Source organism: Cavia porcellus, unplaced genomic scaffold, assembly GCF_034190915.1.
Source record: "Cavia porcellus strain 051 isolate PalLab524CR breed Dunkin Hartley unplaced genomic scaffold, mCavPor4.1 scaffold_2, whole genome shotgun sequence".
Classification (NCBI taxonomy): Eukaryota; Metazoa; Chordata; class Mammalia; order Rodentia; family Caviidae; genus Cavia; species Cavia porcellus.
The window spans coordinates 133,664,172-133,692,026 of NW_026947485.1; the positions used below are offsets into that span (position 1 = coordinate 133,664,172).

Below are 27,855 nucleotides of genomic sequence, written 5' to 3' on the forward strand. Positions count from 1 at the left end.
TGCAATTCAGAGCAGCTGCCACCTCCCTACATCTAGTGGCTCCCAGTGTCAAGGTGTGACAGCACTGAGTTCAAATTGGCAGAAGGCATACAGAGTATTGCAGACTGAACATATCGGGTTCCAGCCTCACATCCAGAAACCAGCATGAACTTCAGTGGAAGTAAAGGTACTGGCTTGCTGGGATTATCCACTACCTTCCTGTAAATCTATGGCTGGTTTGTTGGGATTAATCAACATGGGTCAGGGGTCTGTCTGCCCACTCTGTCTACCAGTGACAATAGAGATCTTATAATCCACAAATGAGCCCCCCACAGCCCCCAAACTTGAGTTAAAAAAAATGGGGCAGGGCTGTTTTTTTAAAAAAAGCAGCACTGATTTATTTTATCCTGGGCCCAGCGACACAGTGCAGTTGAATTTGCAAAAGTTGTGTGTCTCCCTCAAAACTTTTCGGACCTTTTGTAGAAAGCACAGTATACAAAGTAAGGGCTTATGGGCATGGATCAGGAAATCTGCTAAGGAAATGAAGAAAACCTTTGTTTCCCTTAGCAGAGGACAGAGAAGTCTAGCAGTAATTAACAATCCTTTGTCAGCTTATTTTAACACCACATCTGTTATTTGTAGAGGGCAACAATGGTTAACATATCAATTAGGTTAGGCTCCCTAACAGTGATTTACAATTCTTTACACAGGGGAGGGTTTGGTCATATTACTTAGGCATAACACAAACATAACGAAGCTCTTTTTGCTAGTGTACAGCAAGAGACACACACTGAAGTGAACATTTTTCCTTTTCTTGTTTTTTTTGGTTTGTTTTATTTTCTTTTTTCTTAGTTGTTCTGGCTTTTATAGGAGTGTGAACATTGTTTCCAGTTCTTTTGTTGTTTTTGTGTTCTTTGTTTTTATTTCTTTCTTCTCTCTCTTTGTCTTCTTCACCAGTTTCCTAAATTTGAGTACTTTCTTTGTTCTTTTCTTCTTTTATCTCTCTATTTTCCCCTCTAATCCCTTATAAATCCTTCCCTGAGGATAAAATCACTGTATTGAGGGTGTATGTATTGTATACAATTTATTGTAAACAATAAAAAGAAATTGTCTTTAGAATTCAATATATAACCATGAAATGTTCATGCGATTAAGGGTGACCTACTAATAGTTACTCCAGTTTGTCATTTTCTGGGCTGTTTGATGCTGTTCTTGTTGTTGGTTGTACTACTTTAGCCACCCAAGGTGACATAATTGTTCTACTCTGCTGTTCTTCCTGGTATGCAAAGACTGAGGTTGCCCAAGGATTATAAACAATACTATAGGTCAATGTCAAAGAGCCAGGGACTAGGCCAAATGGGCAGTAACTTCTCATTTCCAATAAATTGAAGAAATAGGATCTTGCAACAGACTCAAAACCTAAAAGCCAAGAACACCTGGAAGGCATCTATGAGAGACAGTCATTTCCTAAAGGTTCTAAATTCTAGCAATAAAACAAACTACCATAAGCAATTTATAAGCATCAACCAGGAATTAAATTAAAGAAATAAAATAAAATGAGAAGACACTTAAGCAAGATGCAACCTCAGACTTCCAGCTGGCTAAAGGCAAAGCCAGGGGGCAATGAAGTGGAACAATTTGAAAACCACCGCCCTGGACTCTGAAGTAGTAACAGTGGAAGTAACAAAGCAGATCAGTGAGGCTCAAAAAATCAAATCAGGAATAATTTCTTAGGTAACTACTCACTTGGTGACCATAATGAACAACATGGTTAGTGACTTGAGAGCAGATACAGATAAAAAATATAGAGAAGCTTAGGGAGGTGATGGAAACCATAAATGCCCAAAATATGAAAGAAATGGAATGCACAACACAGATCCAAACAAATGTCTAGGAGATTAGAAATTCCACTGATAGTATATGAGGCAGAATGAGCCAGTGTGAGGATAGACTTTCAGATCTAGAACAGGATTGTGATCAATGATCTTGAAAATCAAGATTTCATAAAAAAAGATTTCATAAAAATGACAAGATTTCATAAAAATGACAAGGGACCATGAAGAATCAATCAACTGTTGATGCAAAGAAGAATAACATAAGATTGACCAGAATCAATAAAAAAGCAAGGAGATTGTGTAGACAACATAAAAACCTGTTCAAAGAAGCCACTATAGAAAAAAAAATTGACTACAGATAACTGAGGCATACAGAATTCCAATAAGCCATGACCCCCCTCCACACACACACACAAAATCTACAGCAAGGCATTTAATAGTCAGGATGCTAGAAATTCAACACAAGATCAGACTATTTTTTTTTTTTTTTTTTTTTTTTTGTCTTTTTGGTTTTCATCGGTACCAGGGATCAAACTCACGACTGCCTGCTTGCAAGGCAGGCGCTTATGCCGCTGAGCTAAATCCCCAGCCCCCTTGAGATCAGACTATTAAAAGCTTTTAGAGAGAAGAAACAAATTACCTATAAAAGAAAACCCATCAGGATCACAGCAGACTTCTCAACACAAACTTTCAAGTCAAGGATAACTTGGTGTGAAGTATTTTAAGCCCTAAAAGAAAACAACCTCCAACCTAGATTGATATATCCCACAAAATTATCTTTCAAAATCAATGGAGAAAGAAACTTCCATGACCAAAAACACCTAAAAAAATTCATGACCGTTATAATTCACTCAGTTTATGACATTTTGGAAAGTCTAACTCATCCGTTCTTCTGTGTTTCTTAAAAGAATGCTTTATAATTAATTGTCCTTAAAATGCCTCTGAAAATGCTGACAGATTTTACTTTGGAGGGAAACAGACTTTGAATTGGATAGGAACCATTTGGTGGCCTGGAGTACGCATGCTGTTTCATAGCTCTGGAGACAACCTGAATGACATGGTCACATCTCGAAGCTCTTCCTTCCCTGGTGAAAGCACTGTGAATGACAGTCATATTGTCTTGGAGAAAATAGGTCAACCTTTCTTTAGCTGGCCTTTTCAATCCTGGATTTGCTGAGGCCCTAAAAAGATACAAAAATAGTAGCTTATTTATGAGCTTTACTCCAGCCCTTTTATAAAGAATATCAACAAATTTAAATTTTCATGAGTCTTAGCTAGATTACTGGGCATAAAAATCTATGTTGCTCCATCTTTGGATAATCTAGGTGCACTTGAGATAATTCAAACATAAGCTTAATATCCCAGGGCACCAACCACTTAGTACAAGTGATTTTTTCATATTACATAAGGATTTTTTTCAATGAGTATCTTAGATGCTATTATTTTAAATAAGGACTCATAGTGAAGTTCAAATTTATACTCCACAAATATTTGATAGTTGGACAGTTTTTTTGTGAGTAGGATTATTACATAAAATGTGGGTAAACTAGATTTAAAGACTAGGTAGCTATTTCCAAATTTAAATAAATAATGTGCTGCTTATTTGTATGTCTCTTCATGTATAAAGGGTTAATAGTAGAAAGTATTAGAAGCCACAGTGTGCTTAAAAAATTGTGACTAGGGGCTCTTAAATCATTACTTAGTCTGAAAGGTTTGACATCTGACCTTTGATTTTTAAAAATATGTAGCTTACTCTGCAAGAGTGTCAAGTTGTGAATGATCTAATATTATGCAGCTTCTGTCTCCTTTTACACTTTCACAAAGCTGGGAGTTATTTTGACAAGATTCAGTACCAGGAATGTTTTCCTCAACAAAGGACCTGAGGTTTTTTTTTTTCTTGGCCTTATCAGAATTAGCATATAAATGGCAAGCAGTGATTTATGATCAGTTAATAAGATGAAATCTGAAGTGCTCTAAAACACACTCTGTCTTTCACTTTGGTGGCAGTCGTAGCTATAATATGCTTTAAGATTAACTTCTAAGAACAAACACAAATATGCTTTTGATGTTAAAAAAAAATACCAAGAGTGTATTTTAGAAAATGTGATTTTCTCTTCAGAAAAATTAAAAATGCAAGGGAATTAGGAATTAGCACAACTAGCCACTAAGAGATATTACTGGGTTTGAAAATAGATATTCAAATATTTTATGCATAAGATTAAATAAAATAACAGTTAACATTTTTCTTAAAGTTCCTTTGGTATAAATGAGAAATCATGAAAGCTTCATGGTCTTGAATTCTGCCTTTCCATAATGGGAGATCCTTGAGGGCAGCCCCTGTCTGACCATAACACTCAGCTCTGTTTCCACACACAGGTGCAGAGACACTCTACCATCACTACAGTAGTTTTGCAGACTGCCATTAGCTACATTGCTCCTTTACAATATGCTTTCTTTGGTAGTGAAGGCAGTTACTAACTTCCAGTGATTAAATGTAGGTAGAAACGCTATGTCTCTTTTCCTATTACTCAAACGCGAGGTGAATATGTTTCAGTGGAAGCAGTGAAGCAAACTTACGGTTGAATTTTGAAATTTAAGAGAGCATTTGTTAGCTTGCAGATACCAACACAGTCACACCATTTGTCTATTTTCTTGGTGAAGTTTAGCTCCTTTTCTTTTTTGGGTTATCTGAAAAGCAACTTGCATGATAGCTTTACAATGGGCATAAATAAAATAGATGTCCAGTAGAGTTCAAGGCCAGTGTACTTGTAAAACATGCCCAGTCAATTTCCATGCATTGACTACCTGGCGTTTCACCAATGCAAAAATAATTTCTGATAATTTGTGACTAGTGACAGTCGAAGTTAAGAGCAATTGCATTTGAAAGACTTTTGAGTAGTGTCCCTAATGTTGGTTCTTTGCAGGTAAAAGCTAATTCACAGCTGACCATGGTGGCACTTGTCTCAGTACTCGGTGTGAGTGACCTATAGGGGAGGCGCAAAGCTCGGGGCGTGGAGAAGGAGGGCTCGTGGGCTGATCCAGGGACAGGCTCAATCCTGCAAGGGCACCTTTTAATGACAGAGTTTTCTCATGTCCGGTGCTCAGCTGTCGCGGAGAGCCATATCTCAGGACCGTCGCGCACAATCTAACGCGTAATCCATATTTAAATTTCTTTTTTTGTCCCTTTGCAGGTTTATCTGACTCAAGATTCGATCAGAACATGTCCTGTGAAGTCCTCGAGTCTCTATTTATTTTTTGGCTGTTTGAGATGGTTCTCACTATGTAGCCCTTGAACCTGTGGCAACCCTCTTGCCTCACGTTCTCAAGTGCTGGGATTACAGGCTTGTGCCCCCCACACCCCCCCGTGCCAGTCTTTTTTTTTTTTTTTCATTCTTGAAAAGCAGCTTTTAAAATGACTTTCTGACTTGCCAAACTCCTCCTCCTCGTTGTCCTGTTTAGTGTCTCATGCTGTGTGATCCCGCTCCTGTGGTGGTTTTTCGCTTGTGCCTTTTCTAAGATAATCTCTGAAATCTAGGAGTCAAATCTAAAGGCTGTATTGAACTCCAGCTGGACACATCTGCCAAAATTCATATCCCAGGTGCCGTGAGTTTATACTGCATCGCATTGTGAGTTACCAGGGGCTGCCCTAGTGGTGATGTTAAGATTGACCACAACATTAAAGGACTAAAAGTCTCCATTTTTTTTTTTTTTTTAATTGTAAAGTTATATTCTCAGTGTGTGACCAACAGTTTTTGGCTGGAACTTTGTGGATTTCAGAGCCAGCAACAGCCATTTGTTTAATGTTTTCAAACATCAATTGATAATAATTGGGTAAATCTATAACCTTGTCAAGGCTTGCAAAACAGTTATAATTATCATTTATTTCATAGTAAACTGGCTTTCTGCTGTCAAGCAGATTATTTTGTACCATTTAATTACTCAAGACCCCAGTTCCTTCCAGAGAGACGAGACAGATGTGAGTTAGTTTCTGCAACACGCAGGCACTTTCCTGAGCAACTGTCATCCCGTAGCTCTAACTGACCCTACCCAATGTGGCTGATTTATTGTGTGCATTACCTTATTTATAATTTGTGTTGTGCTCATGCCAACCAGCCTATCTGGGAACCATTATTATGATGTATTTCATTTCCTGTTAATCTCTTGTTATGTAAAGTCCTATTAGTTTCTGGAAGCATACTAGTGACTGTTCTTATTTCCTGTTCTGTTCATGATCTATTGTTTTGTTTTTGTAAGGATCCTGTTATTTACTGTAATCTGTTCTTCCCAGGGTACTCCAATGGCACCCCACAACTTTTGTTTCTCATTATGGTTTCACTTATCACATTTATTTGGCATGGGGGTGCTTTCTCCAAATTAGTCATATTCCAGAATAATGACCTGTGAGTTCCTGATTTATCACCACTTAGTCTGCCCTGGAGTGTCTGGCTGGGACACGGCTGTCTCCTGCAGGTGGTCTCAGAAACAGCGTGGTTTATGGGATGACTTAATATTAAGCTTTGTTACAGGATAAATTAACAATTAATATTTGTTACAGGACAAACAATAAGAATGAATATCCACATCTGGTAGGAGCTCATTTCAAGACAATTTTATTTATTTATCTATTGTTTTGGTACTGGGGATTCAAACCAGTCATCTGTACTGAGTACCTCCCTAGATCTTTTTTTAATAATTTGAGATAGGATCTTGTTAAGCTGTTATTTTGCCTAGGCTGGGCTACAGCTTGCAGTCTTCCTGCCTCAGCCTCCCAGACTGTAGGGATTTCAGGGAAAATTTTAGTTATTTGTAAAACTGACTGTCGATGTCGCTCCTGGCCGGCAGGAAAGACACACGACAAAGTCTGGCGGTGTGCAACCTTGCCTTTATTTGTCTCCACGTGGGCCCCGCGAGGCCTCCTCTCTGCCACCAGCCCTTTCTCGCCGGTGGACTTTTTCTATCTCTCTCTGTGCTTTCTCTGTGCTTCCTGTCTCGTGGCGGGAGAGGCATTCACTTTTATAGGGTGACAGTGGCCAATCAGTTCAAAGCGCGCGATGCGGGCTGATTGGCTAACATCAGTTGTTGCTAGGCAGACTATCTTACAGAGCGGGTTGTTTAAGTCGCCAGCACAATCAGGGGGCAGGAAGCAGGCGCCAACTTGACTCACTCAATGGGAGGGGCAATCTAGCTCAGGCTCCGCCCCCACCCACAGGCCCTACGTCCGCCAAGTAAGGTGACCGGTGTCGGCGGCTCCCAACAACTGACATAGATTTGGTAAATGCTGAATTTGTCTTCAAGGATTCCCCCAGAAACTGAAATAATTTTCTTCTTTAGTTAGGCCAGTAAACAAAAAATAGAGTGTGATTTGAGAGATAAGGGCCAGTATGTAAGAAAATTACCTTGTCATCCATGCTGATGAATTTCAAGATAAATAACAGATAATGTAATAAACCCTCCAGGAGCATAGAGACAGCAGTGAATCCTAGAGTGAAATTTCACATATGCACAAATATCTGGTGAATGAATTAATTGTAACTTACTAATTCCTGTGGGAATTAAAGCATCTTTAAAGCAATGCACAGATGAAACTTGGGAAAACTGTCTTGTTGAGAGCTCCTTTCTTGACTGAGAATCTGTATTTTGTTTGAAAGGAAAGTATAAAAACTTCTTTTGACTTTTCTGAAGATATTTATAATACTAAAATTCTATCAGTCTTACCTATCAACAGCAGCTTCTTACCGATGTTATTAGTAGATTTCTAAGTCACTTCATAAATATTTGGCAAAAAAGTAAAGGAACTAATTGAAGAAGACTTTCCAATATCTACCATGCCCTTGTTGTGGGTATGCATCCTTGCAAAGTCAGAGACACATTTTTTTCCTGATCACTTAGGCATACTTAACCATGCACAGTTACTAAAACTACAAGAAATGAATATATCAGTTGGAAAGCCAACAAAAAGTATGTCTACCATTCTGAGCAGACTGAGTACCCTGCATGGTTCTTCTCTCTCTCCTACAAAACTCTACCACCTTATCTTCAAGAGCAGAGACTCAGATTTTAATGACTTGTGCCATCATAGTGGGTACCCGATACACTGATTTCCGTAATGGTGGTTTAATTTTCAGTAATAGAAAGCCTTCTGCTTGTCAGACGACTCTGGAGACCCAAAGCCACCCACACAAGGTGCTCCAAATCCCCCTTTCACAAACAACAGACAGATCTCTCCACTTGGTCTACGCATGCGTTCTTTTTCTAAAATGCATTAATGCAGTCAAGTTGGAGCCCCCCAATTATTACCGCACCTTATTATTTAATCCTGCCACCTCTGAGCTTTTGCTGAGGACATTTTGATTGATTTGATTTTACGGTTTTCCTAAGTGATAGCTGCTTGTGTCTTTTTCTTTATTTTTCTCCTCCATTTCCATACTGTATGTATGAATAGGGGGTTAAAGTTTTTCCTCAATATTTTTCTGTAAAAATTTTCAAAATTACAGTAAGTTTTAAAAGTAGTACGGTTAACTTTTGTATTTCTTTTATCTACATTTACTGATTTTTAGCAGTTTACCACACTAGAGTTATCTCCTCTGTTCTGTCTGTCTCTCATTAACACTATGGAAGATAAAGTTTTTTTTTTCAGTGCATTGGGATTTGTTAACATTTTTATTATTTTGATGTCAAATAGTCCACGATGATCCTCCTAGCTCAGGCTTCTGCATGCTGGGGTTACAGGTATTCACCACCTCATCCAGCTTTCTTTTTGCTTTTGACTTGATTATGCCTGTTAGATTTTACTTGCTCTTGACTTCAAGTCTAAGAAAATTTAAACTTCAGATTTGATACTGTTTCACAGTCTCCTACATCCACATTCTAAACAAGTGAATAATTTAGTAATTTGAAATAATTACCTTATTTTACTCTGTATTTTTAGGATTAGATTTTAAAAATACAAAAAATCTAATATTCTTATAATCTCTGATAAACTGAGTCTTTTCAAGAAAAGTTTCTCAGGGGCTGGAGGTATTGCTCAGTGGTGGAACAACTGCATAGTGTGCAAGAGGTCATGTATAAAAATATAGAGAATAAAATTTCATTAGAATCAAAGTAATATTAGAGACAGCAGTAATGGATTTTAAATTGGCCTTTGTTTTTTGGTGTAACTTTATTCACTCAGTCTCACTTTGTCTCCTGGGGTTATGTCTGTGGAGTTTTACATTAGATTAAATTTAATATATTTTTAGAATTCTGAATCCAGCCAGAGGTTACAAGTATAAAAATACCACAGGAACTTTCATATGAATAATGCTGCATTGTTCAGAGATGTTAAATTACAGAACTTCCTCTAAGGGTTTTCCTTGTGAAAGAATAATGTTAGGTGCATACAATACCCAATGCGTGCCTCAAAAAAAAAAAAAATAAGATAGCTTGACATATGCCATTTCTTAGGGAAGCTGCCACTTCTTTAGAATTCTTTGAAAATATTTTTAATAGGTCTTCACCTTGAAATGTAGAAAAATATATTTATTTCCAGAGCTGTTTTATTCTTAGGACATAAATGAGATTTTGAAGTCTTTCATCTCCTGGGATACTATTTATGTCATAACAAGATTTAGTTAAACTGTACAGAGATAGCCTGAAAGCTTAGTGTACTTTTTCAGTAAGTCCAAGTTGTGACCTGCCCTGAAATGATCCTGAGAAACAAGGAAGTTTTATTTCTAGCCCAAGCTCTTTCATTGACCAGCTGCAATATTATCATAAGCAAATTCTTTGATTAATATTTTACTCACAAATTTCTTTTTTGGCAAATATATGGAAATATGTAATGTATGGAGAGGTAACTACATATAAAACTCTTTGGCTTTTTTATGTACAAATCAAGAAAATTTCACTGAATGATTTCTAAATCATTCCCAGTTCTAAATTTTTGTGAATCTTTGATAATAGACCTAAACTTTTATTATCTAAAGAGAGCACTAAGAGAAGAGTCTCTTATCCTTGCAAATACATTTTTGCTACAAATGGAGGGGAGAGTGAGTTTCAGGCACTGCAGTGTACAAATAGTGCGTTTTTAGCTCTTTCTCTGGGTGTATTTTAAAATATAGGGTATTGCATATACACAGCACTGCTGGGCTGAATGGTATGTACTCTGAAAAAGTGTAGAGAGCTAGGATGGAAAGACCTCAGGCACTTGCTTCTTTTCTCTTCCAATTAAAAAAAATGCATCAATGCCAGCTCACAGTACTTGTCCTCAAGGGAGCGATATTGGGGCTAATACGCTCATCTGAGAGACATTGCTCCTTCTTTATCTCTAAGTATCATTTCTCCAGTCTGGTCTCTCTGTGCCTTAGGTTTACCACATCCAATTATTTTTGAAGAGTGAAGGAGTCACTGCCTTTGTGACAATGGGCTGCCTCCTAGGAGCACCAGCTCATTTGCCTTCAAATGATTGGAGAAAATTTATTCCATGCAAAGGAGCAGTATGTTTTACACACATTCTGGAAAATATTCTTCAAAATGTTCTTAGACATTCATTTACTGCTGATTTCATGATCAAAAGGTTTTAGGGAGCACCAAGCATTTTGAAGTTGAAGTGATTTAAACGCCTGTTTGATCGTATCCCCTGGTTCTTGAATGTGTTCACTCACTTGCTGAATTTATAGAACCTATTTGGGAGAAGAACAATGTTTCTGCTTCCCTAAGAAATTCCTAAGATTCCTGACAGGGACAATCAAAAGAAAATCAGAGTGTTCTTTGTGAGACATTTCATACACACTGGAAAGCAGTAAAAGTCTTGATTATTCCAGATTCAATAAGGAAATCACAAAATTTCTTTATTTCTTCTGCCTCAGCAAGCATAGTTTAGAGGTCTTCAGTAGATAAAAGCACAAGGACTACAAGCAGATTGCCTTAGGCATGAGCTGTGTAATGAGACAGATTGGGATTCAACTATTAGCGCTGCCATTCGCCAGCCCTGTGATTTTGGGTATTGTCCTTAAGGAACATGAGCCCTAATTTTCTCCTCATGTAATGAGACACAGTGCTTAATACAAACACACACACACACACACACACACACACACACACACACACACTGTATGTATATATATCTTTAGCACGGTCTTTGGAGCACATGAAATGCTACATAAATATTAAATATAGTTAACCACCTGCTAATTTTTTAGATTGGTCCCGAAAATTGAGGACTATTTTTTTTAAATGAACAAAAGGTCATTGTTACTTCTCCAAGAAGTGACCAATGATTCCTTGCTACCCTTGAATGTTCAGTGTTCTCATTTTCCCAGTGGGCTTATTCAAATTAGCATCTAAAAAAGGCCCGCACATTAAATTTGATTGACATTCTCCTTAACAGGTTTTTAAATCTATGTTTCTGTCTCTCCTTTTTCCTTTCATTTGTTGAAGAAAATGGATCAAACATTCCATACTACTTGTCACATTCCTATTTGTCTGCTTGCATCTGTCATAGTGTTATTGAAAATGCTAAATTAAAAAATAAGAATTTAAAATTTAACACTAACTGAATCTAGATAGATAAGTTAGCAAGACCCAGCCAGACTTTCAAATCTATGAAATTATGCTTTATTATTTTTTCATTCTTATGGGGTCTGATATTATGGTGCTAAGAAAATAATAAATTCGTGTTGTTTGATCTATTACCATAGTAATAATCCTGCGTTTGACTGATACATGTTCACATTCATAGTAGGGATGAAGAATTAGGAGTTTAAGTGTGTAGTCTTTCGTTTGCCATAATTTTCTTGCTAGACGCTGAAAAAAAAAAAGAACTATTTCTGAACAACAGCTTGCTAACCCATAAGATGGGGTTTCTGGGGTGTGGCTGGGTGTAAAGTGCTTGCTTAGCTTGTAAAGCCCTAAATTGGAGCTCAAGCACTGTGTGTGTGTGTGTGTGTGTGTGTGTGTGTGTGTGTGTGCATGCGCACGCGCGTGAAAATGGTTGCTGTGTCTGAGAGGCTTTTCTTGGGAATGAGGAAATATGTCATGGTGATATAAATGGTGGTTCAAGAATGTTATTCCTGTTGAATAAGATTAAGCATCAATACTGATATTTAATTTTAATACAGTTGGATGAAGGAATGGTTTTGCTGATTTAACAAACACCCTTACATTTAAAAAATAAAAGATAGAATATGAGGTTTTTTTCACTCAGTTTCCATGATTCTTGTGGCCTTCTCTTGTGGTTTTATGTGCCACATTATTGTTATTACTATTATTATTATTGTTACTGGAGAGCAAACTCAGGACCTTGTGCTTGCCAGGCAGACACTTATGCAGCTAAGCCATGGCCCCAGCTCCGAGCCAGGCTGTCAATGGAGAACAGTAATTTCTTGATTTTCTCATACCATGAGAATCCTGTTACACACTGGCGATTGTCTTAGGTGGCAAAATGGGACAATGGGCTTTGCCTCACAAAACATTCCTTCAGCCTCACGGTCCTCTGGAAGAGGTGAGGTCTTATCTTCCACCCAAATGGAACAATTGGGCTATCAACTGGTGAATTAAAGCCCATAGAAAGAAAGGTGAATGCTTGTGGATGTAAATATCACTTCCATGAATATTAAAGAAGTTTGCATGAGAGCATTTCAAGGGAAGGCAAAGCCCGCATTTCAGTTTTAGCAGGACTCCACACACGCTTTCCGCGTGTGGGCACCTAATATGTTTACTGGTTTAAAGATCAGTTTTCAAGACTCATTTGTGAAAATTTCGATGCACAAATAACGTAGGCATTCTTCTGGGGAAATCAGAGTGAAAAGTCAGGGAAGTACGGTTGCGGAATTGCAGGATTATTGGGGCATACAAGGCAGCATCTTCTTCTAGGTTTAACCAGAGGTTTGCCTCAGTCTCCTTTTTATTTTCCTCTTTGGTACTGGGAATTGAATCCATGGTCTTGGCTTGCCAGGCTTGCGCTATGCCACTGAGCTCCATCCCTGGCCTCCATCTACTTTCTCCGGTTGAGTGTTAAAGGCTTTGTGAGAAAAGGAATGAAATGCGTGACACTGCATATACAAATGAGCTAGGTTCTGGTTCTCATGGTGGGGAAACCGTCTGAAAACCACCAGTATGCAAAGTCCATCCAGGAGGAATCACACAACAGAGTGTTAGCAAGTGTGGCCTGCCATTTCCGGCCATCAGGTCAAGAAGCTGGAATTGTCACCTTTACTTTGTTCTTAAGTTAAAAAATGGGAAACTTGAAACAAAATTTTGGAAAAGTGTCTAAAAATTAAATGCTACAATAGCTCAGGAAGAAAGGCAGATGAAACAGCTCCTTTTGTTTTTGATAGTGGGGGTCGAACCCAAGGATTTTGTACTGAGCTGTATACTCTCAGTCATTTATTTTTTATTTTTTGTTTTAAGACAGGTCCTCATTAAAATGCTCAGGTTTAGCTTAAACTCAAAATCCACCTGCCTCAGCCTTGTAGAGTGCTGAGATTATAGGCAGGCACCACCATGCCCAGCTGTGGTAACCGTGAGGTTTGTGCCTTCTGGGAGTACAATTATAAACCCCAGACTGAGCCATGTCTCAGAGTTTTAGATCCTTGAAATTATTTCAGATGTCTGAGTCTTTTTTTCTCAAAATTGTTTTCTTTTCAGGATTGGTCAGTTTGGAAGACTCTTTAGATAGCTTAGGGTTCCTAACAAGGTTTATTTCTTCAGGGTGCTTCTGCTAGTGGAATGTCATAGAAAAATCATTCACTCAAAAACACTGATAAAGGATTTTTTTCATGACTCACTATAATTAGTAGTATAAAAATAATTTGGACCAAAATAGTACCAATGCTTTTGACAGTTTTCTTTCTCAATAATTGCTGAGAGAATTTTAATGTCTAACCTGCTAGAAAGGAAGTTGTCTTTGGAAAACTTCCTTTTAAAGATGATTTATATCTGAGTGTAGAAATTAAAAAAAAAGATTCTTGGTCCAGTTTATTCCAGACTTTTCTAAGTAGGAATTATTTATTATGTTATTTTGACATATTCTATAGTTTTCATTAGCTTGTTAAGTTTTTTACCTTCCTACCAGTGTTGAAGTGAAAAGATGAATAAGGTAAGAAACACAGCTTTTGAAGGTGCAATTTTCTGAAGTTAAAATTAAAAATGCAAACATTCTTTTTATTTTCGTATGTTGTCATCATTAAACTTCAATCACTCATAAAACTTCTATAACAATCAGTATTTTTACTTTGCAGTTCATGTACTTTTTGTGCCCAACTATTCTTCAGTGTTGATTTAGACATCAGATAGATAACTTCCCAAGCTCCACCCAGGCTTATAGTTTGATAAAATTTGATGATAATTAATCTTTTATTTTTATATTTTACTATGTAGTCCAGGCTGGCCTCAAATTCATGGTGATCTTTCGGCCTCGGCCTCCCAAGTGCTAGAATTATAGGTGTGTGCCATGACACCTGGTGAGGATACTGTTGGCCACACCTTGGGAATTTTATTGAGCTTCATTGGTAGGTGCAACTTTGCCAGTGTCAAACTTAAAACATAGCTCTACAGTGAGACATTTATTGGGCAATTTTGACTCAATAATACATGTCGAAAAACAGCCTTATTTTTCTACCATTATGTGTCACGTCTTTTAGCCTTTCTTATTTGATAGCTTTTCTTTTTTTTAAAGATTACAACCTGTCAATTAATAGCAGGTGTTAAAAAGCGCATTCCAACCCCACATTCCAATCCTACCTCCAATGTGGAGTTAGGTCCCTTCCACTGAGGCTCAGCCCTAACAGTGCCTTGGGCATCAGTGGCTGCATGGGGAAGGTGTTAGCTGTTTAACCTTCTTCTTGCCTCTTCCCTGTCTCTGTCTCTTGCTGCCTCTGGCTCTGCCTTGACCAGCTTGCAGTGGGGAGTGCGCAGGGAGGTAAATTGCATGTTAGAAATGCGCGCTGCTTCAGGTCATGGACTTTGGAGTCGGACACATGACTTTCTTTGCTTTCTGTCACTCATTATGAAAAGATACCTGAGAAACAACTGAATGGCAAAGTTCCCTGTGGCTCAAGATTGCAGTCCGTGGCCGCCTTTGGGCCTATGGCTGCACAGGTACCATGGAGGGAGTGAGTGGTGCAGGCAGCCTGGACAGTGAACACTGCGGGGCTGGGGTCCCAGACCTTTCCAGGGCACCCACTTCTGCCCTTAACTCCCTTCTGCGAGCCTTGCTCCCAAAGGGTCCGCCCCTCATCTTAGAGCCCTGGGCTGTGCTGCCAGCCTTCAACTCGTGGAACTCCAGGGTCCGTCAAGGTCTGGACTGTATCCCCTGGGCTTAGGGCCCCTCCCACCCTGTTTCATGGCTTTTGGTTAGACCTTCACAGTGTATTTTCCCATTGAGTGCCAATCCCAATCTTATTTTTTTTAATAAAATAAATTTATTTTTGGGCTATGGCTATGAGCAATCAGAGGAGATTGTTGGACAGCTTATGATTTTCCATTTAGCTTTCTTTTCTTTTTAAGGCTTCAAAGCAACATAATGGAGAATCATGATTACCATAAAATCATATGTACCCTTACCATTTCTTATACTAAGGAGACTATACAGTATTTATACATGTGAGTTTGATTTATTTCACATATTAGTATGGTCTCAAGTTGCATCCATTTATTTATAAATATCTTAATGTGATCATTCTTTATAGCTGAGTAGTACTCTATTGTATAAAACTACCACAACTATTTTATCCATTCCTCAGTTGATGGACACCTAGGTTGTTTCCAAGATCTGGCTATTACAAATTGTGCTGCTATAAACATGGGTGCACATATATCACTGTGGTATGATGTTTTCAGTTCTTCTGGGAATATGCCTAGAAGTGGAATAGCTGGAACAAATGGGACTTCCAATCACAATTTTTTGAGAAATCTCCAGACTGACTTCCACAATGGTTGTACCAGTCTACACTCCCAACAACAGTCCAGGTGAGTTCCTTTTTACCCACAGCCTCTGCAGCATTTGTTATTGGTAGTTTTTTTTTTTTTTTTTTTTTTGGTCTTTTTCCTTTTTATCAGTACCAGGGATTGAACTCACGACTGCCTGCTTGCAAGGCAGGCTCTTATGCCACTGAGCTAAATCCCCAGGCTGTTGGTAGTTTTCTTGATCCTGGCCATTCTTTCTGGAGTGAGATGGAATCTCAGTGTGGTTTTAATTTGCATTTCTCTAATGAGTAATGATGATGAACAGTTTTTCATGTATTTATTTGCCATTTGTATTTCTTCATCTGAGAATTGTTTATTTATCTCAGATGCTCATTTTTAGATTGGATCCTTGAATTTTGGGGGTCTGAGTTTTTAAAATTATTTATATGTTTTAGACACAAGTCCTTTGTCTGAGGGACAGTTCACTAAGATTGTTTCCCAGTTTGTAGGTTTGCTTTTCACTATGCTAGAGATTTCTTTTGACATGCAGAAACTTTTTAAGAAGAGGCGATCCCAGTTGTTGATTCTGGAAAGTATTTCCAGTATGGTTTGATTCCTGTTTGTGAATTCTCTACCTATCCCTATGTCTTCAAGGTTTTTACCAAACTTGTCTTCCAATAGATTTAGTGTTTTTGTTTTAATATTCAGATCTTTGATCCATTTAGATTTTAATTTAGTACATGGTGATAGGCATGGGTTTAGCCTTAGTTTTCAGCATGTGGAGAGCCAGTTTTTCCAACACCATTTATTAAAGAGGCTGTCGTTCTTCCAGTGAACATGTTTGGCCCCTTTATCAAAAATAAGGTGGTTGAGTGTGTTTGTAGTTGTAGCTGTATCTTCTAATCTCTTCCATTGATCTTGGGCTCTGCTTTGATTCCAGTACCATGTTGATTTTACTACAGTAGCTTTGTTATATAACTTCAAGTCAGGGATTGTGATGCCTCCTGCTTTGCCTTTGCTGCTTAGAACTGTCTTTGCTATTCTAGGTCTCTTCTGGTTCCAGAAGAATTTGAGGAATAATTTCTCTAGATGCATGAGGTATGTTGATGGTGTTTTTATTGGGATTGCACTGAATCTATATAACAGTTTTGGGAGAATGGCCATTTTCACAATATTTATTCTTCCTATCCGTAGGCAAGAGATGTCTTTCCATTTTCTGAGATCCTCTTCAATTTCTTTTTTCAGTGTATTATAATTTTCCCTGTATAGTTCTTTCACTTCTTTCATGAGAATAATTCCTAAATATTTCATTTTTTTGGATGCTAATGTGAAGGGTATGGCTTCTCTTATTTCTCTCTCTGTGATTTTGTTGTTAGTGTATAGAAATGCTATTGATTTTTGAGTATTGGTTTTGTATCAAGCTACATTGCTGAATTTATTTATATATCTAGGAGTCTTTCAGTGGAGTTTTGGGGGTCTTCTGTGTAAAGTAAATCCACAAATAATGATAATTTAGCTTCTTTTTCTATCTTTACCCCTTTTACTTCTTTCCCTTGTCTAATTGCTCTGGCTAATATTTCCAGTACTATATTAAATAGGAGCACTGATAAGGGACATCCTTGTCTTGTGCCTGATTTTAAGGTAAGGCCTTCAGTTTCTGGCCATTTAATATGATACTGGCTGTTGCTTTGTCATAGATGGCCTTTATCATATGGAGCTTAAGGCCATCTATTCCAATTTTCTGTAAGGTTCTTACCATGAATGAATGTTGGACCTTATCAAAAGCTTTTTCTTCATCTGTAGAAATGATCATGTGATTCTTACTTTTGGCTTTATTGATATGGTGGATTACATTTATTGATTTATGTATGTTGAACCATCCCTGCATACTTGGGATGAATCCCACTTGGTTTTGGTGTATAATCTTCTTGATGATTTGCTGCATCCTCTTTGCCAATATTTTATTAAGAATTTTTGCATCTGTGTTCATTAGGGAGATTGGTCTGTATTTCCCTTTTTTTAGTTGGGTCTTTCTGAGGTTTTGGTACTAGAGTAATGTTTTCTTCCAGGAATGACTTAGGAAGGATTGCTTCCCTTTCAATTTCATTGAAGAGTTTGAGGAGTGTCGACATCAAATCTTCTTTGTATTTCTTGTAGACTTCTGCAGTGAATCCATCTGGGCCTAGGCTCTTCTTTGTAGGTAAAGATTTAATTACATTATCAATTTAATTAACAGAAATTAGGTTATTCAGTAGTTTTACATCTTCTTGACCCAGCTTTGGTACTTTATATGTTTCTAGGAATCCGTCTATTTCTTCTGTGTTATGAAACCTATGAGAGTAGAGGTTTTCAGAATAGGTTTTGATGATCTTCTGTATTTGTACAGAGTCTGTAGTGATTTCGCCTTTTTCATTCCTTATTGCATGAATTAGGGCTTTGTCTTCCCTTTTTTAATAAGGTTGGCTAGGGCTTATCAATTTTATTTTTTCTTTCTAAGAACCAACTCTTTGATTCATTGATTCTTTGGATTGTTTTCTTATCCTCTATTGCACTAATTTGTGCTCTGATTTTTATAATTTCCTCTTTTTTTTGGCTTTGGGCTTGACTTGCTCTTCTTTTTCTAGATTTTTGAGGTGTTGCATCAGGTTATTTATTTGTATTTGTTCTGTTTTCCTGCTATAGGAACTCAGTGCAATAAATTTTCCTCTGAGGGCCGCTTTCAGTGCATCCCACAGGTTCTGATAAGTTGTATCCTTTTTTTCATTTTCTTGTAGGTATTGTTTAATTTCTTCTTTAATTTCCCCTGTGACCCACTGATTACTCAAGAGTGTGTTCTTCAGTTTCCATGTGTTTGTGGGATTTTTGCAGTATCTTTTATCATTAATTTCTGGTTTCATGGCACTGTGATCCAATAACATGCAAGGGTTAACTTCTCTTTTGCATTTATTTAAATATGTTCTTTGAGCTAATATATGGTCTATTTTAGAGAATGTCACATTACTGCTGAGAAGAATGTGTATTCTGATGTTGTTGGGTGGAACACTCTGTATATGTCTATCAAGTTTATTTGTTCACAGGTGTGATTCAGTTCTGTTATTTCTTTGCTGATTTTCTGTCTGGTTGATCTGTCCCTTTGTGTCAATGGTGTGTTAAGGTCTCTTGTTATAATTGTGTTACTGTTAATTTGGTTTTTCATTTCTGTTAATACTTGCTTTATATAACTGGGTGCTGTGGAATTTGGTGCATACATATTTAAGACTGTTATCTCTTCCTCTTGAAATTTTCCCCTTGCCAGTATATAATGACCTTCTTTATCTCTTCTGATCATTCTTGGTTAGAAGTTCACATTGTCTGCAAACAGAATTGCTACCCCACTTTTTTGGGGGTTCTTGTTGCATGAAGTACTGTTTTCCATTGTTTGACTTTCAGTCTGTGAGTATTGTTTTGGGTTATATGGGTTTCTTGTAAGCAGCATATGGTTGTATGTTGTTTCTTGATCCATTCTGTCAGTCTGTTTCTTTTAATTGGTGCATTGAGACTATTTACATTAATGGTTATAACTGTTGTATATTGGTTTATTGTTGACATGTTATCTTTCTGCTGTTGCATCTTTGTTTCTGTTCTGCTTAATTGTCTGCTTTGCTTAATGGTTTTTTCCTAAGTGTATCTAAACTGTCTTTCAGTATTCTTTGCAGGGTTGGCCTGGTGATCATGAAGTTCTTCAGCTGTTCTTTGTCATGGAATTATCTTTTTTCTCCATCAGTTTTGAAGGACTGTTTTGCAAGGTACATCAGTCTAGGATGGAAATCATTTTCCTTTAGGATCTGGAATACTTCACTCCATGCTCTTCTTGACTTTATTGTTTGTGCTGAGAAGTCTGCTGTGATTCTGATAGGTTTTCCTTTATAGGTGGTCTATCTTTTCTCTGACAGCTTTTAATATTCTATTCTAATGTTGAGTTTCTGGGATGGTGATTATTATACATCTGGGTGTAGTTTTAATTTGGTTATGGCTATTTGGAGTTCTATATGCTTCACTGATCCTGATGTCAGTTTTCATTCTCATGTTTGGGAAATTTTCAGCTATTTTTCTCTTAATATCCTCTTGACATCTTTTATGTTTTCTCCTTTCTTTTTCATTTATCCTTATCAATCTTATGGTGTTTTTCTTTGCATCATCTTGCAGCTGTTGAATTATTTCCTGATTCCTTGTTATTTTTAAAAGATCTTGTCTTTCCTGTTCACTAGTCGCAATCTTGTCTTCAAGATCTGAAATTCTATCTTCACTTTCATGGAGGTAGTTTTTACAACTTTCAATGGAAAGTTTGATTTCCTGTGTATCTCTTTGCATCTGCTTCATGTATTGTTTGTTTCTTACATTGTTCATCCAGGAATTCTTTTTGTTTAGTTCCTCCAATTTTTAAATTGTGTCTTCTTTAGATATGTTCAGCATTTCTTTCATTTCTTTTATCATTTCTTCTTTTACCTGGGAGATTATTTCTAGTTTGAATTCCTTTAAAGTTTCCTGGAGTTGCTTCTTTATTTCATTTGCTATTATTCCGGTGTATGGCATATGTTTTCTTCTATGTACATAGCTCCTAAGGTTTTTGGGATGGGCTGGAGGCTTGAGATTGTAATTTGGTCTTTCATTTTGTCATTCTCCTATATTTCTGTGTTTCAAGTGTTATTCCAAGACTTCCCCTGGGCCTGTTGGAAATCCTCTTCTATGCTCTCAGCTTCTGGGATTCTGGCCGCCCAGTTCCCTGAGTTGAGAGAGGGTCACTGGTGGTGGGGCAGGCAGGCCCAATCCTTGCTGAGCTGGTCCAGCGTGGCAGGAAGCCACAAAGTTCCCTGGTTGGTGGAGCAATGATCTTAAACTCCCTCCCAGGGCTTGGAATGGTGCGGGGACACTCACCCCAGGCCACCCAGTCTCCAGATTTGAGGGCACAGGCAGGCAGCTCCAAATCCCCGGAGCTTGCGGAGCATGGCCAATCTTATTCTTAAAATGACTTACGGCTGTGAGGATTGAATGAGAGAATTTCTGTGTGGTGGTCAATATGCAGCCCTGCTGTGATTCGGGTGCTGGCTGCTCTTCTCCTGGGCAGGTGTCCACTGTCACCTCTCTCATGGGGTTTCTTTGCCTCCCTCTCCCTTCACAGGCACCTCTGCTCTGTTGTTTCCTAACACTTGTACTTTGCCTACTGCTTGTTGCTTTTCAAGCTTTGCAGCCTGGCTGTGGCCTGGCACTCATAAAGGCTTCTGCCGTACAGGCAGAGCATATAGCAATGGGGAAGCCAGACCCAGCTGCTCTGCCTGCTGTTCTGACCAAAGGCTGCTGCCCTTCTGCCATGGTCTGCACTGGCTCTACCTTGCTTCCAGACTCTGCTGGGGCCCCTAATCCAGTTCAGGCTTCACGAACACTTGGAGACAAGTGTTAGTGTGCCCCATGTTGACACCTAGCCAACTTCTGCCTATAGAGTGACATATGTCTCATGGAAATCTTATTCTCTCTCCTTTCCACGCATGCAGCTTGTTTTGGAGGCTGCATGCACTTGCCCCTCGCATTCAGCAGGTGAAGGGAGATGTCATAGTATTCTATCCCTTGAATTCATTTCAAAAACTGCCCATCTTCATTGAATCTGTAATCTTCTCTTAAGAAGTTGCTGTGTGCATTTTGTGGAGCTTACATCTTATTAGACAAGATGCACACTCAAGGAATAGTTTATAAATGCCCTGTGGATTGCAGTTACTGTGTGACAATATGGATTTCCATTTCTCTCTCCTCTTCCCCCCACCACTTACCCTTCTTGAAGTTTAGCTTATATTGAAATCAGGAAAACAGGGCTTTGAGAAATTTGACTTGAGCAGGAGATAGATATTCTTTAACATAGTATGTGCAAGAAATGAATTTAAAGGCAGTAATCTTGGTATGAGGCAACAGCGACTTTATGCTGAGAATCTAAGAGACTGCTCACAAGCAAAGTGTCATGCCATGTATCTGTAATCCCAGCACTTGGGAGACTGAGGCAAAAAGATCACTTTGAGTCCAAGAGTTTGAAGTCTCAGACCAGCCTGTCTTGATAATTTGTCACATGTGTGCACGTGTGCACGCGAACACACACACACACACACACACACACACACACACACACACACATGATTGACCTTTTTTCTATTCTTTTTTTCCCCTTCAGGGAAAGTCATAAAGTCTATGAGACGAATGAGATAAAAAAGAGCCTTTGGCAGAGATATTTTTTTATTTCTATCTGGATGAGCTCTGCTAGTATGTATATTTGCCATGTGGGGAATGATATACGTGCTTTGGTGGGGCTGCATGTAGGACAAGCTTCCAGATGCCCTCAGAGACTCTAGCCTCCTGCTCTTCATTGTCCGTAAGTAGTTATCTCCAACACTGGAATAGACTGGCCCGAGAAACTCATTGGGTATTGTGGAAACCCCAGACCAACTACCCACAGAGATCCTCCTTAACTCCTGATGCAAAGAAATTTCCAGTCATGGTGTTGGGGTAATTACTTGTGTGTTGATAAACAACAAATGGGTGGATATATGAATTAAATAGTGAGAATCTGCTCCAAGTTTTCACTGCCCTGTGGACCCTAACCTGGGCTGTTTATACTTCTAAATCTGTGTGTCTGCTTGACTGGTTCATAACAAGATTTTAGGACTTTGGACTGTACTGCTTCATCCTCCCAAAACAGAGGGCGTGGTGTGCAGGTCATAACTGAAGTTGTTGAGTTATACTCTTGCTATCGACATGCAAGGGAAAATACAGATACCAGAGACTGAAAATGTGACTAAAATTAGACTGTATGCATTGCCATAAGAATCACTAGTTTTACATTTCCTGCTGGAAACAGTTGGGCTCTTAGTTCTTCAGTATGACTGACCTTATATTTATTTTTATTTTTGTCTAAAAAACCTTAAATCCATTTCTGCTGGTTTTGTTTTCACATGTTTGCCTCATTTCCTTTTGCAGACGAATTCCTTGCTCGCTGTCTTTTCATTACAGAATGTTCTAACACCTCGTCTTTGCATTCTACATTACAGCTTCATTTCAAAACCCAAGTCCTGAAAATTGGGTTTGCTTAGCAAATTAACAAGGACACACCCCAGCGGGTACCTTGTCTCATTTCCTATTGTTTTATGGAATGCTTCGGCAGCTGCAGAAAGAGTCATCTATGAGTCTAATAATTGAAACACCCTTATGAGTTCCCCTTTAGGTGGAGAAAAGCCTATTCAAATTAATTCAGTTTTGAAAACTCACTGTAATTCAGCAAGGCAGTTTCAAGCAGCATACCACTATCTCTTTGGGTCAGAGGTGGTTATTTACATATTTAATATTCTGAATCCCTATGGAGACTTTTAACATCGTCTAAGAATTAGCAGAAGGCAAACATGTGAATCAGATATACCTACCTGTTGTTTTTATTTGGCGATTTCCTTCTTTAACTTCATCATCAAATTCAAAAACTCTCTAGTTCACAGATAGTTAAGGAAAGTCAGCTTCTGGCGCCCTCTTGCGGATAAACGCTTCTAGTGTTAGTCTTCCTGGCAGTTTACTTCTTGAAGGAAATCTGAAAGGAATTTTCTTATTTGTTTACAGAAACTGATTCACATTTCTGAAACAGTGTGAATCACAGCTTGCTCAATCGTAAGTGGCGCTGAGAAATTTCTAGTAAGGCTGACATGGGACATTTGATGAAACTCCTGACAAGGGAAATTAAGATACCATCAATATTTTGATTTGTTAAATGGGATCATTCTCAACTGAATAACAAGTCTACCTGTCCCCTTTTTTTCTCAGTTTAGGACTTGCCTCTTGCTCAGGATATTTTTCCAGACTCAGGACTCCCATGGTCACTGGATGGTGAAAGTCGACCTCTGCAGGATGGGTCCTCGGAAGCAGTCCAGTACTTTATCCTAGGATCCATTCCTTCCCTGGCACTTGCCACAGCAGTGATCTGCATTGGCCCATCTTCCTCAGCTCATTCTCTACAGACTCATTAATTTTTCATTTTGAGGACAAGAAAAATTAATTGAACAATCATGGAGCATTTCCGATGAGCTGGATCTGAAGTCCAGTCGTGGGATTAGCAGAGTGCTAATGTGCTAATTAGGCTAAATGAGTCCACGCAGAACCTGTGCCCAGACCACACAACTAGGTAAGAAATCAGGCTCTGAGTATGTGTCTTGTGGATTTCTGTGCTGATTTTGCTTATACTTACTTCAGAGGCTCCAGATACCTTCAAGTATGCTCATCTTAAGTATTTCTGCAAATATCCATGAATCCCCATCATAAGTAGTCAAACCGAGCGGTCTCACACGTCACACAAATTCTTTCCTTCCTTTGGCCAGACTGGAGATGCTGGCTGCCTCGTGCTGCCTGTTGTGGATATGGAGGATGCTGCGCTGTGCAGCCATGAGGATGCTGCCCCTGCCTTGTTGGAAGTCACAGGGACTAAAAATAGCTTGGGCACTGCTGATGTACTAGAGTTCCAGTGCCCACTGTGCCCTGTGCTTTCTAAGATCTGCACTGATTTTATTGCCGAGGGAGGAAAATTCCTTTGTTTTGGAGACATTCAGAGATTCCAAAGCAGTGACGTGGGTGCTTGGTATCTCTTCATCTTTGAGATACTCTCTTTGAATTTCTTTTTTATGTCTGAGACATCTTGGAAGCAGGTAATAGAAACTTGGTTTCTCAGTAGATGGTTACAGTGAAGTAGTCATGAGGACAGGATTGCCTACACTTTCTTGCTGAATGACCTTGGACAAGTGAAACCAACTTGGTTAGCCTCAATTTCCTGATGAATGGCATGAGAAATAATGCTGGCAATATTGCCCTCATAGATTGCAAGACTTCATTGAGGACAATACTGGACAGGTAGTACAAATGTGGTAACCTTATGATCTTAGGAATGCAAGGTAGTATCTTTTTACTGAATGAAAGTAAATTTCCACAACTGCAAGTGTGTTTAGATGTGTTAAGATAGATGACCATATTACTGCATTTCTGTTGGATCATTGAACACAACTGTTTGCAGTCTCACTGTTTGAATGTCCACTTTTTATGCTTTAATCCTGTAACCTGAAAAACTATTTCTAAGATGACAATATGTAATCTATTAACTAGTGATTTCTTATCATTTTTTTTGAAATTCTGTATTACTTGTACCCTTATACTGTTTTGTTTTTTTTCTTTAAATAAAAAAAGTAAATTTCCATATGTCTGTTGTTCCTCAATAAAGCAGTCAATAATGGTAAGAGAAGAAAAATCAAAATGAAAGTTGCCTTCCTCAAAGAAATTGCTGATTTTGAATCTTGAAAAATTCAAGAGTTTTGTGGAAGGGAAGTAAAATTCTGGGAAAAATTGAAGGTCTGTGCTTTCTTCACACTGTGGAAGGAGTGTCTGGGATGAAATCAGTGGGGTCATATAGTGACTTTTTCAGTAAATTTGAAATATTTCTCTCATAGTTCAATATAGTGGCCACATGTGGCTGTTAAGCTCTTGGAATGTGGAAAATCTGAATTGAGATGTGATGTCACTATAACACACATACCAGATTTTAAAAACTTTGTACCACATATGTGTATGTTATGTAAAATAATGTATTAGTTTGCTTTCTGTTGCTGTGACAAATTCCTGAGATAAATTAAAGAGAAGATCGGTTTATTTTGGCTTATGTCCCACAGGTTTCAGTCCAAGGATAATCTCTCTATTATTTTGGGGCCTGTGGCGAGACAGAACATCATAGTGGGGAGCATGTACTGAAGCAAAGCTGCTCATATTGTGACAGTCAAGAAGTAGAGAAAGAGGTGAGGTGAGGTGAGGAACCAGGGTCCCCCTTAAGGACAATAAACCCAACGATCTAATGTCTTTCCATTTGGCCTGATCTAAAGAACCCAGCACCTACCCATAGTGGCAGAGGCTGGGGACTAAGCCTGTTTAAACTTGGGACTTTGTTGGACATTTCAGGTACTAGTGAAGGCTAGAGATGTAACTCAGTAGTAGAGGGCTTGCCTAACATGGGTGAGGCCTTGGATTCAATCCCCAACTTTGTCAAGAGCAAAATGAAACAATACGAAACAAAACAAGACAAAAAACCCGTACAACTAAACATATTTTATTTATTTATTGGTCCCAGGAATTGCATTCATGACCTTGTATTTGCCAGGCATGCTCTTACAGTGCTGAGCCAAATCTCTGGTTCCTAACTAAACATTTTTTTTTGTCTTTTTAAGATGGGGTCTTGCTATGCAGTTCAGGCTGGCCTTGAGCTCAGTTTGTAGCTCAGGCTGTTCTTGAACTCACAACAATCCTCCCACCTCAGCCTGCCGAGTGCTGGGATTACAGGCGTGAGCCACCACGCCTGGCTAACTAAACGTATTTTAAAGAAATATACAAGTTAATTGTACTTGTTTCTTCACACTTTTTCAAATGTAGTTGTTTAAAAATTTAAAATTATGTGTAGCTTGAATTACATTTCCGTTAGTGCTGGGATTCAAATACATTTGAACTTCCCTTTGGTGATCCAAAGTACACAGAAAGGGCATCCCTTCTGGAAGGAAGGATATGGAGGTAGGGTGCCTTTTCAATGTCAGACAATTTCCTTCACAATTGTAGAATTTTTGCAAAAGTATGAACTCCGGGGTTAGATTTTATGACTTCAAATCCACATACCATCACTGAATATCCTGTGAACTTGGATAACTGAATGTTTGAGTATCAGTTTTGTTTTGTTTACTTAAAATGTAAAAGTGATATTATTATGTAGGCCCATAACATAGATGTACAGAAATGCAGATGTATCTTTCTGTAGTTGAAATTAATTTCTATTGTGAATGCTTAATCTAATTATTAATGGAAACAATCTTTGGTAGTTCAGACTCATTTACCCCATGTCTTCATTTTACTTTTCTCTTATTGTTGAGACAAAATGCCCATTGTCCAAAACCAAGAAATAAAAGGTATATTTAGCCCACAGCTTGTGGAGGTTTCAGTCCATAATCAACTGGCTCCAAGGCAGGGTGGTGTGGTAAAGGAGCAATAGTGCACAGTAGTGGAAGACGGCAAAAGCAACAAGAGCAAACTTGGGTGGAGACAAGCCTCTTTTTTTCTCCCTTATATTGTTTACAGGCTACCACCCTGGGACAGAAGTAGCATTCATACCCATAATCCCAGAAATAGGCCATAAACCACTGATGAACTCTAGATTCACCTGCCTCAGAAAAGCGTGCCCCTCATGACCACATGAAGTTTTGGGGGACATTCAGACACAAACCATAACATTCCTCTGCTAATCCCCCAAAGACTCATGCACATATGTTTATGCAAAAGACATTTAGTACATCTATAAGAGTTGCCAAAGTCTTAACAGTTTTAGCATTGCTCAAAAGTCCAAGTTCCCAGTCTTTTCTGAGATGTAAAGCAAACTCTTAGCTGTGAGCTCCTATACAAATGAAAGTTAAACATTTCAATGTGCAATGGCGTAAGATATATATTTCCATTCCCAAAGAGGAATACAAAGGATTGGAATCAAAGCAAGTCCAACCTCTAGCAGGGCAACCATGAAGTCCTGTAGTTCCATGTGCTGCATCTGAGGCAATCTGTGGCAAATTGTGAGCTTCAAAGGGCTTAAGTGCTCCACCTCTTATGGCCCTTCTGGTGGTTATAGTTCCCATGGCTTTTGTCTTCGGGCTGGCTTTGCTCCCTCTTTGCAATTTTCTTAGATGATCAGTGTTTCTGGCTTCTTCAAACTTCTGAGGTCTCCACTGCACCTTTGGCTTCACCATAACATCTTTACACACTGCCCACTAAGGGGCATACTACCTGACCTTCCAGGCCTTCTGAAATTGGGGTGGAAGCTTCTTAACCCCATAACTGTTGCATTCTTCATGTGCCTAAAACCAGCATCTTGTGGGTACTGCCAACGTCTGATATCAGCTCCTGCAATAGCTTTCTTCTCTCTTGGCTGTAGGTGTTGAGAGCTTGAATCCTTGAGCACTGTGAATTCAATTCTGAGGGACAAACTCTCTATTCTGCCTCCATTCTGAAATGTAGTGCTCTGTGACTTTCTTCTCAAAACAAAGTCTTTCACTTTTGCAGTGTGGAGGTCTGTTGTTTCCTGTGATCCATTAGC

The 27,855-nt window shown here is 38.6% G+C and overlaps 1 long non-coding RNA gene across 1 annotated transcript in view; it reads left to right on the forward strand.

The window, feature by feature from the left end:
* LOC134472909 (uncharacterized) overlaps positions 1 to 24,935 on the forward strand; it is a 44,433-nt gene extending 19,498 nt beyond the window's left edge. The window contains exon 3 of the long non-coding RNA XR_010042931.1: positions 23,523 to 24,935. This is a non-coding gene — a long non-coding RNA (uncharacterized LOC134472909). The remainder of the gene's footprint in view (positions 1 to 23,522) is intronic.
* The last annotated feature ends 2,920 nt before the right edge of the window (positions 24,936 to 27,855 follow it).